At 43.9% G+C, this 9,616-nt stretch overlaps 1 long non-coding RNA gene across 1 annotated transcript; it reads right to left on the bottom strand.

Moving 5' to 3' along the window:
• Positions 1-1,279: 1,279 nt before the first annotated feature.
• Positions 1,280-1,739, bottom strand: LOC129842812 (uncharacterized). The gene is made up of 3 exons (XR_008757691.1): positions 1,660-1,739; positions 1,405-1,610; positions 1,280-1,329 (listed from the first exon to the last, which is right to left on the bottom strand). It is a non-coding gene; the product is annotated as an uncharacterized LOC129842812 (long non-coding RNA).
• Between the last annotated feature and the right edge of the window lie 7,877 nt (positions 1,740-9,616).

The following is a 9,616-nucleotide window of genomic DNA, read 5'->3' as shown; positions in this document are numbered from 1 at the left end:
ACCCGAGGAACTAACAGCGGATATGACCCCCCCCCCCCCCCCCCCCCCCCCCCCGAGGAACTAACAGCGGATATGACCCCCCCCCCCCCCCCCCCCCCGAGGAACTAACAGCGGATATGACCCCCTCCCCCCTGAGGAACTAACAGCGAATATGACCCCCCCCCCCCCCCCCCCGAGGAACTAACAGCGGATATGACCCCCCCCCCGAGGAACTAACAGCGTATACGACCCCCCCTCCCAGGAACTAACAGCGGATAAGACCCCCCCCCCCCCCCCCCCCCCCCCGAGGAACTAACAGCGGATATGACCCCCTTCCCCCCCTGAGGAACTAACAGCGAATATGACCCCCCCCCTCCCCCGAGGAACTAACAGCGGATATGACCCCCCCCGAGGAACTAACAGCGTATACGACCCCCCCTCCCAGGAACTAACAGCGGATATGACCCCCCCCCCCCCCCGAGGAACTAACAGCGTATACGACCCCCCCTCCCAGGAACTAACAGCGGATATGACCCCCCCCCCCCGAGGAACTAACAGTGGATATGACCCCCCCCCCGAGGAACTAACAGCAGAAATCTGTCAAATAAAGGGGTTTTCCGAGTGGCGGAGCAGTATAAAGCACTGCTTCTCAGTGCTAGAGGCATCATTACAGACCCTGGTTCGATTCCAGGCTGTATCACAACCGGCCGTGATTGGGAGTCCCATAGGGGCGGCGCTCAATTGGCCCAGCGTCGTCCGGGTTTGGCCCGGGGGCAGGCCATCATTGTAAATAAGAATTTGTCCTTAACTGACTTGCCTAGTTAAATAAAGGTTTAATACATGTGACCCCGGGGAGCTAATGGCAGGAAGGAGTTGTTCCCAGTGCCCTTTATTATTTTACAGATTGACAGGTATCCCAAAATGGCGCCCTATTCCCTTTATAGTGCCCCCCCCCCCCCCCCTTTGACCAGGGCCCACAGGGCTCTATGTAGGGAATCGGGTGCCATTTGGAATGTACACAGCCATGTTCTTTATGTTATGATATTTATATTGTTGCAGCAAAAGGTGGATGTCTTCACAAGCATTGGTCTGTCAAAGCTATGGGACTCTACTGATAACCTGTTTGGTTGTCCTCTACTGATAACCTGTTTGGTTGTCCTCTACTGATAACCTGTTGAGTTGTCCTCTCTCCATCAAAGCTATGGGACTCTACTGATAACCTGTTGAGTTGTCCTCTACTGATATCCTGTTGAGTTGTCCTCTACTGATAACCTGTTGAGTTGTCCTCTACTGATAACCTGTTGAGTTGTCCTCTACTGATAACCTGTTGAGTTGTCCTCTACTGATAACCTGTTTGGTTGTCCTCTACTGATAACCTGTTGAGTTGTCCTCTCTCCATCAAAGCTATGGGACTCTACTGATAACCTGTTGAGTTGTCCTCTACTGATAACCTGTTGAGTTGTCCTCTACTGATAACCTGTTGAGTTGTCCTCTACTGATAACCTGTTGAGTTGTCCTCTACTGATAACCTGTTGAGTTGTCCTCTACTGATAACCTGTTGAGTTGTCCTCTCTCCATCAAAGCTATGGGACTCTACTGATAACGTGTTGAGTTGTCCTCTACTGGACAACCTGTTGAGTTGTCCTCTCTCCATCAAAGCTATGGCACTCTACTGATAACCTGTTGAGTTGTCCTCTACTGGACAACCTGTTGAGTTGTCCTCTCTCCATCAAAGCTATGGGACTCTACTGATAACGTGTTGAGTTGTCCTCTACTGGACATCCTGTTGAGTTGTCCTCTACTGGACATCCTGTTGAGTTGTCCTCTACTGGACATCCTGTTGAGTTGTCCTCTACCGATAACCTGTTGAGTTGTCCTCTACTGGACATCCTGTTGAGTTGTCCTCTACTGGACATCCTGTTGAGTTGTCCTCTCTCCATCAAAGCTATGGGACTCTACTGATAACCTGTTGAGTTGTCCTCTACTGGACATCCTGTTGAGTTGTCCTCTACTGGACATCCTGTTGAGTTGTCCTCTACTGGACATCCTGTTGAGTTGTCCTCTACTGGACATCCTGTTGAGTTGTCCTCTACTGGACATCCTGTTGAGTTGTCCTCTACTGGACATCCTGTTGAGTTGTCCTCTACTGGACATCCTGTTGAGTTGTCCTCTACTGGACATCCTGTTGAGTTGTCCTCTACTGGACATCCTGTTGAGTTGTCCTCTACTGGACATCCTGTTGAGTTGTCCTCTACTGGATAACCTGTTGAGTTGTCCTCTACTGGACATCCTGTTGAGTTGTCCTCTACTGGACATCCTGTTGAGTTGTCCTCTACTGGACATCCTGTTGAGTTGTCCTCTACTGGACATCCTGTTGAGTTGTCCTCTACTGGACATCCTGTTGAGTTGTCCTCTACTGGACATCCTGTTGAGTTGTCCTCTACTGGACATCCTGTTGAGTTGTCCTCTACTGGACATCCTGTTGAGTTGTCCTCTACTGGACATCCTGTTGAGTTGTCCTCTACTGGACATCCTGTTGAGTTGTCCTCTACTGGACATCCTGTTGAGTTGTCCTCTCTCCATCAAAGCTTTGTTCCGTGTTATGGTTTACTTCTATTTGTATTACTTTACTGTAAGATGTTTCTAACCTTCTCGCTGTTCTTTTTATTTTATTTCTTTTTATCCCCCCCCATCTGTCCTTGCCTGCACCTTAAGCCGACGTATCCCACAAGCCCCCTCCAACTGAGACCTTCATCCTTCTGGGAGATGATTGTTGTCATCTGTATATAGCTGTATAAAGGAGATACTGGCCGTTTTAAATAGGAGGCATGGTGACTCTCAACATGGAATGAGATATATATAAAATGATTAAAATGAAGAAATAAAGGGTTAAAAAGACATTTTGATAGAATGATATTCTGAGAAAAAAATGTGTAAAAAAAATTAAAATAATTTAAGAACTGTATAATATTAAAGATGAAAGAGCTTAATGTATTTGTTGTGAATATGAAAAACAGATATATTAAAGAAGTGCATGAAAACGGTCCCGGGTGGTTGTGTGAAGTTTTAGTTTGAATTTAGTGGCTTTTCAGCATCATATTGTATCATTCCCAAATGGGGGATGGCGTTCTACTAAGCTAACATGTGGAAGTGTTTTGAGGGGGGGGGGGGGGGGGGGGGGGTTGGATCACTACTGGCTGTAAACGAACGAGTGATGCGTGTTTGGACCAAAACAGTCTGTATCCAAGGCTCAGCCAATCGTTCCCATGACAACAGAACGCAGCACAATACTGTCTGTATCCAAGGCTCAGCCAATCGTTCACACGACAACAGAACGCACCACAATACTGTCTGTATCCAAGGCTCAGCCAATCGTTCCCATAACAACAGAACGCAGCACAATACTGTCTGTATCCAAGGCTCAGCCAATCGTTCCCATGACAACAGAACGCATCACAATACTGTCTGTATCCAAGGCTCAGCCAATCGTTCACACGACAACAGAACGCAGCACAATACTGTCTGTATCCAAGGCTCAGCCAATCGTTCCCATAACAACAGAACGCAGCACAATACTGTCTGTATCCAAGGCTCAGCCAATCGTTCCCATAACAACAGAACGCAGCACAATACTGTCTGTATCCAAGGCTCAGCCAATCGTTCACATGACAACAGAACGCATCACAATACTGTCTGTATCCAAGGCTCAGCCAATCGTTCACATGACAACAGAACGCAGCACAATACTGTCTGTATCCAAGGCTCAGCCAATCGTTCACATGACAACAGAACGCAGCACAATACTGTCTGTATCCAAGGCTCAGCCAATCGTTCCCATAACAACAGAACGCAGCACAATACTGTCTGTATCCAAGGCTCAGCCAATCGTTCACATGACAACAGAACGCAGCACAATACTGTCTGTATCCAAGGCTCAGCCAATCGTTCCCATAACAACAGAACGCAGCACAATACTGTCTGTATCCAAGGCTCAGCCAATCGTTCACATGACAACAGAACGCATCACAATACTGTCTGTATCCAAGGCTCAGCCAATCGTTCACATGACAACAGAACGCAGCACAATACTGTCTGTATCCAAGGCTCAGCCAATCGTTCACATGACAACAGAACGCAGCACAATACTGTCTGTATCCAAGGCTCAGCCAATCGTTCCCATAACAACAGAACGCAGCACAATACTGTCTGTATCCAAGACTCAGCCAATCGTTCCCATGACAACAGAACGCAGCACAATACTGTCTGTATCCAAGGCTCAGCCAATCGTTCCCATAACAACAGAACACAGCACAATACTGTCTGTATCCAAGGCTCAGCCAATTGTTCCCATAACAACAGAACGCAGCACAATACTGTCTGTATCCAAGGCTCAGTCAATCGTTCCCATGACAACAGAACGCAGCACAATACTGTCTGTATCCAAGGCTCAGCCAATCGTTCACACGACAACAGAACGCAGCACAATACTGTCTGTATCCAAGGCTCAGCCAATCGTTCACATAACAACAGAACGCACCACAATACTGTCTGTATCCAAGGCTCAGCCAATCGTTCACATGACAACAGAACGCAGCACAATACTGTCTGTATCCAAGGCTCAGCCAATCATTCCCATGACAACAGAACGCACCACAATACTGTCTGTATCCAAGGCTCAGCCAATCGTTCACATGACAACAGAACGCAGCACAATACTGTCTGTATCCAAGGCTCAGCCAATCGTTCCCATAACAACAGAACACAGCACAATACTGTCTGTATCCAAGGCTCAGCCAATTGTTCCCATAACAGAACGCAGCACAATACTGTCTGTATCCAAGGCTCAGTCAATCGTTCCCATAACAACAGAAAGCAGCACAATACTGTCTGTATCCAAGGCTCAGCCAATCGTTCACACGACAACAGAACGCAGCACAATACTGTCTGTATCCAAGGCTCAGCCAATCGTTCACATAACAACAGAACGCACCACAATACTGTCTGTATCCAAGGCTCAGCCAATCGTTCACATGACAACAGAACGCAGCACAATACTGTCTGTATCCAAGGCTCAGCCAATCGTTCCCATGACAACAGAACGCACCACAATACTGTCTGTATCCAAGGCTCAGCCAATCGTTCACATGACAACAGAACGCAGCACAATACTGTCTGTATCCAAGGCTCAGCCAATCGTTCACATGACAACAGAACGCAGCACAATACTGTCTGTATCCAAGGCTCAGCCAATCGTTCCCATAACAACAGAACGCAGCACGAGACGGAAGAGCAGTAAGCAAATAACACGTTATAACTTGAGGAACGTCAAGGAGTTGTATACCAGTTAATACTAACATTATAGTGAATTGGTTAGGTTACTAATGTTAACGCATCTGACTTTATTAGCCAGCTAATTTTCACATCAAAAACTAAATTATTTGATCAGTTAAACTGGCTAATGTTGCTCAACATTTCACTGGCTAGCTAACGGACAATTCGATCCAGCTAGCAACCTAACAATACTTGTTCCACCACACTTTCTCCCTCACCTCAAACTTTCCAAATGCCAGTTGTTTTTTGGTTACAACTCACGATGTAACGTACGTTTCATCACCTTCTCACCCCCGGTCTCCGTGGTCAGGCTTCTCACCTACCTCGCCGTTACCGTTCAGGAGACTCGCTGCTGTAAGTTAACTGGTAAACTGCCTTTCCATTCTCCCGCTCTTTCCAGAGCGCGCGATGATGCTGTAACTAGAACATTGGCTGTCTCTTCCTCTTCTGGACCCTGACAATCTGTGTGAAATGTTAACTAGTTTAACTAGCTAACTTAACTACTATCTGGGAACTGATGTTTTCCCTCTATAGTAACGTTATGTGGTTAATTTTCAGAACGAGAGAATTAAGTGAAAATCAGGCGTTACAAATGGATTCAGGGATCAAGTGTAGCTGGAGCTGGGCCTGGTTTAAGCTGGATGCCACTATAGAGGTGAAAGGAACACCACACACTTTCCATCTTTCTCACTTCTTCAATACAGCGGATAAAAAGGGGTATGCCAGGTGTATTCTCTGCCTGAAAGAGATCAATTATGCCAACAAAGGGTATCATGCTCTGCTGCCACATTATAGAACAGATGTCCACAGGAAGAAAGTGTAAAATGTGATAATGTGCAGTGTAGCCCAAAGATATTGCTTTTGTTGTGTAGAACTTGACAGTAACACTTGTGTGTGAGTGAGGGGGGATTATTACATATTTTACTCAGTGAATGTTATTTTTCCACACATGTAGCCTTGTGCACTTGTGCAACGCATCACCGGGGGGCAAACTACCTGCCCTCCAGGACACCTACACCACCCGATGTTACAGGAAGGCCAAAAAGATCATCAAGGACAACAACCACCCGAGCCACTGCCTGTTCACCCCGCTATCATCCAGAAGGCGAGGTCAGTACAGGTGCATCAAAGCAGGGACCGAGAGACTGAAAAACAGCTTCTATCTCAAGGCCATCAGACTGTTAAACAGCCATCACTAACATTGAGTGGCTGCTGCCAACATACTGACTCAAATCTCTGGCCACTTTAATAATTAAAAATTGGATGTAATACATGTATCACTAGCCACTTTAAACAATGCCACTTTATATAATGTTTACATACCCTACATTACTCATCTCATATGTATATACTGTACTCTATACCATCTAATGCATCTTGTCTATGCTGTTCGGCCATCGCTCATCCATATATTTATATGTACATATTCTTATTCATTCCTTTACACTTGTGTGTATAAGGTAGTTGTTGTGAAATTGTTAGATAACTTGTTAGATATTACTGCATGGTCGGAACTAGAAGCACAAGCATTTCACTGCACTCGCATTAACATCTGCTAACCATGTGTATGTGACCAATAAAATTAGATTTTATTTTATTGACTTGATAATGTTTAGTATAGTGGCTACCATAATAGAGCAAAAATAGAATACCTCTTTGTTTCATTCTATTTCTACTTTTAAGATGTTTTTCTCCCAAGTGCAATATTTAGGTGTGTGTGTGGTCACAAGTGTTCTATTATAAAGGCTGTCATGGTAACAAGCGTTCTATTATAAAGGCTGCCATGGTATTAAGCGTTCTATTATAAAGGCTGTCATGGTAACAAGCGTTCTATTATAAAGGCTGTCATGGTAACAAGCGTTCTATTATAAAGGCTGTCATAGTCACAAGCGTTCTATTATAAAGGCTGTCATGGTAACAAGCGTTCTATTATAAAGGCTGTCATAGTCACAAGCGTTCTATTATAAAGGCTGTCATAGTAACAAGCGTTCTATTATAAAGGCTGTCATAGTAACAAGCGTTCTATTATAAAGGCTGTCATGGTCACAAGCGTTCTATTATAAAGGCTGTCATGGTAACAAGCGTTCTATTATAAAGGCTGTCATGGTCACAAGCGTTCTATTATAAAGGCTGTCATGGTAACAAGCGTTCTATTATAAAGGCTGTCATGGTATTAAGCGTTCTATTATAAAGGCTGTCATGGTAACAAGCGTTCTATTATAAAGGCTGTCATGGTAACAAGCGTTCTATTATAAAGGCTGTCATAGTTACACGCGTTCTATTATAAAGGCTGTCATGGTAACAAGCGTTCTATTATAAAGGCTGTCATAGTCACAAGCGTTCTATTATAAAGGCTGTCATAGTAACAAGCGTTCTATTATAAAGGCTGTCATGGTAACAAGCGTTCTATTATAAAGGTTGTCGTGGTAACAAGCGTTCTATTATAAAGGCTGTCATAGTAACAAGCGTTCTATTATAAAGGCTGTCATAGTCACAAGCGTTCTATTATAAAGGCTGTCATGGTAACAAGCGTTCTATTATAAAGGCTGTCATAGTCACAAGCGTTCTATTATAAAGGCTGTCATAGTAACAAGCGTTCTATTATAAAGGCTGTCATAGTAAAAAGCGTTCTATTATAAAGGTTGTCGTGGTAACAAGCGTTCTATTATGAAGGCTGTCATAGTAACAAGCGTTCTATTATAAAGGTTGTCGTGGTAACAAGCGTTCTATTATAACGGCTGTCATAGTAACAAGCGTTCTATTATAAAGGCTGTCATGGTAACAAGCGTTCTATTATAAAGGCTGTCATGGTAACAAGCGTTCTATTATAAAGGCTGTCATGGTCACAAGCGTTCTATTATAAAGGCTGCCATGGTAACACGCGTTCTATTATAAAGGCTGTCATGGTATTAAGCGTTCTATTATAAAGGCTGTCATGGTAACACGCGTTCTATTATAAAGGCTGTCATGGTATTAAGCGTTCTATTATAAAGGCTGTCATAGTCACACGCGTTCTATTATAAAGGCTGTCATGGTAACAAGCGTTCTATTATAAAGGCTGTCATAGTCACAAGCGTTCTATTATAAAGGCTGTCATAGTAACAAGCGTTCTATTATAAAGGTTGTCGTGGTAACAAGCGTTCTATTATAAAGGCTGTCATAGTAACAAGCGTTCTATTATAAAGGCTGTCATGGTAACAAGCGTTCTATTATAAAGGCTGTCATGGTAACAAGCGTTCTATTATAAAGGCTGTCATGGTCACAAGCGTTCTATTATAAAGGCTGTCATGGTAACAAGCATTCTATTATAAAGGCTGTCATAGTAACAAGCGTTCTATTATAAAGGTGGTCATGGTAACAAGCGTTCTATTATAAAGGCTGTCATGGTAACAAGCATTCTATTATAAAGGCTGTCATGGTAACAAGCGTTCTATTATAAAGGCTGTCATGGCTAACTGCAATATTAGTGTATTGTTTTGTCTCAAGACTTGAGAGTCATTTACTGTAAAGTCGAGGCAACAAATAACATTGGATTGCTTTCTTTACATATTGTTAGCCTTTATTTTAGTCTTTATTTTAGTTTGGTCAGGGCGTGAGTTGGGTTGGGCATTCTATGTTGTTTTTCTACGTTTTGTTCTGTATTTATATTTCTATGTGTTTGGCCTAGTATGGTTCTCAATCAGAGGCAGGTGTCAGTCGTTGTCTCTGATTGGGAGCCATATTTAGGTAGCCTGTTTTCTATTGTGTTTTGTGGGTGATTGTTTCCTGTGTTAGTACCATACGGGACTGTTTCGGTTTTCATTTATTCTCTTGTTCTTTTTGTATTTTGTATTCATTCTCTATTAAATTATGTTACGGATACGTACCACGCTGCATTTTGGTCCTCCTCTCCTTCCACCAATGAAAGCCGTTACACTGTGAATTAGGTTCACATTAACCACTTTTTTATTTTACACACACAGACTGATCATATAGATCATATTCTTTGTTGTTTAATTAGTTAAAACCTGCATTTCCCCCCTAACAGAGACCTTTTTTTGGGGCCCCTCACCAGTTTGCATATTCTTTGTTGTTTAATTAGTTAAAACCTGCATTTCCCCCCTAACAGAGACCTTTTTTTGGGGCCCCTCACCAGTTTGCATCCCTGCTATCTCCTGAAGCAGATCAGGGTACACAGAGAGACAGATGGCCCAGGCCATGTGTTTGATGATGATATGGCTTTAGGGCATTTGGGCCTGGCTCTCAGTTGGCGTTCCAATTCGTCCCAGCGGTGTTCGATGGGGTTGAGGTCAGGGCTCGGTGCAGG

This window comes from Salvelinus fontinalis, unplaced genomic scaffold (assembly GCF_029448725.1).
Source record: "Salvelinus fontinalis isolate EN_2023a unplaced genomic scaffold, ASM2944872v1 scaffold_0066, whole genome shotgun sequence".
NCBI lineage: Eukaryota > Metazoa > Chordata > Actinopteri > Salmoniformes > Salmonidae > Salvelinus > Salvelinus fontinalis.
Note: the sequence above shows the minus strand (reverse complement) of the source record. Positions and strands in the feature narration are given on the sequence as shown.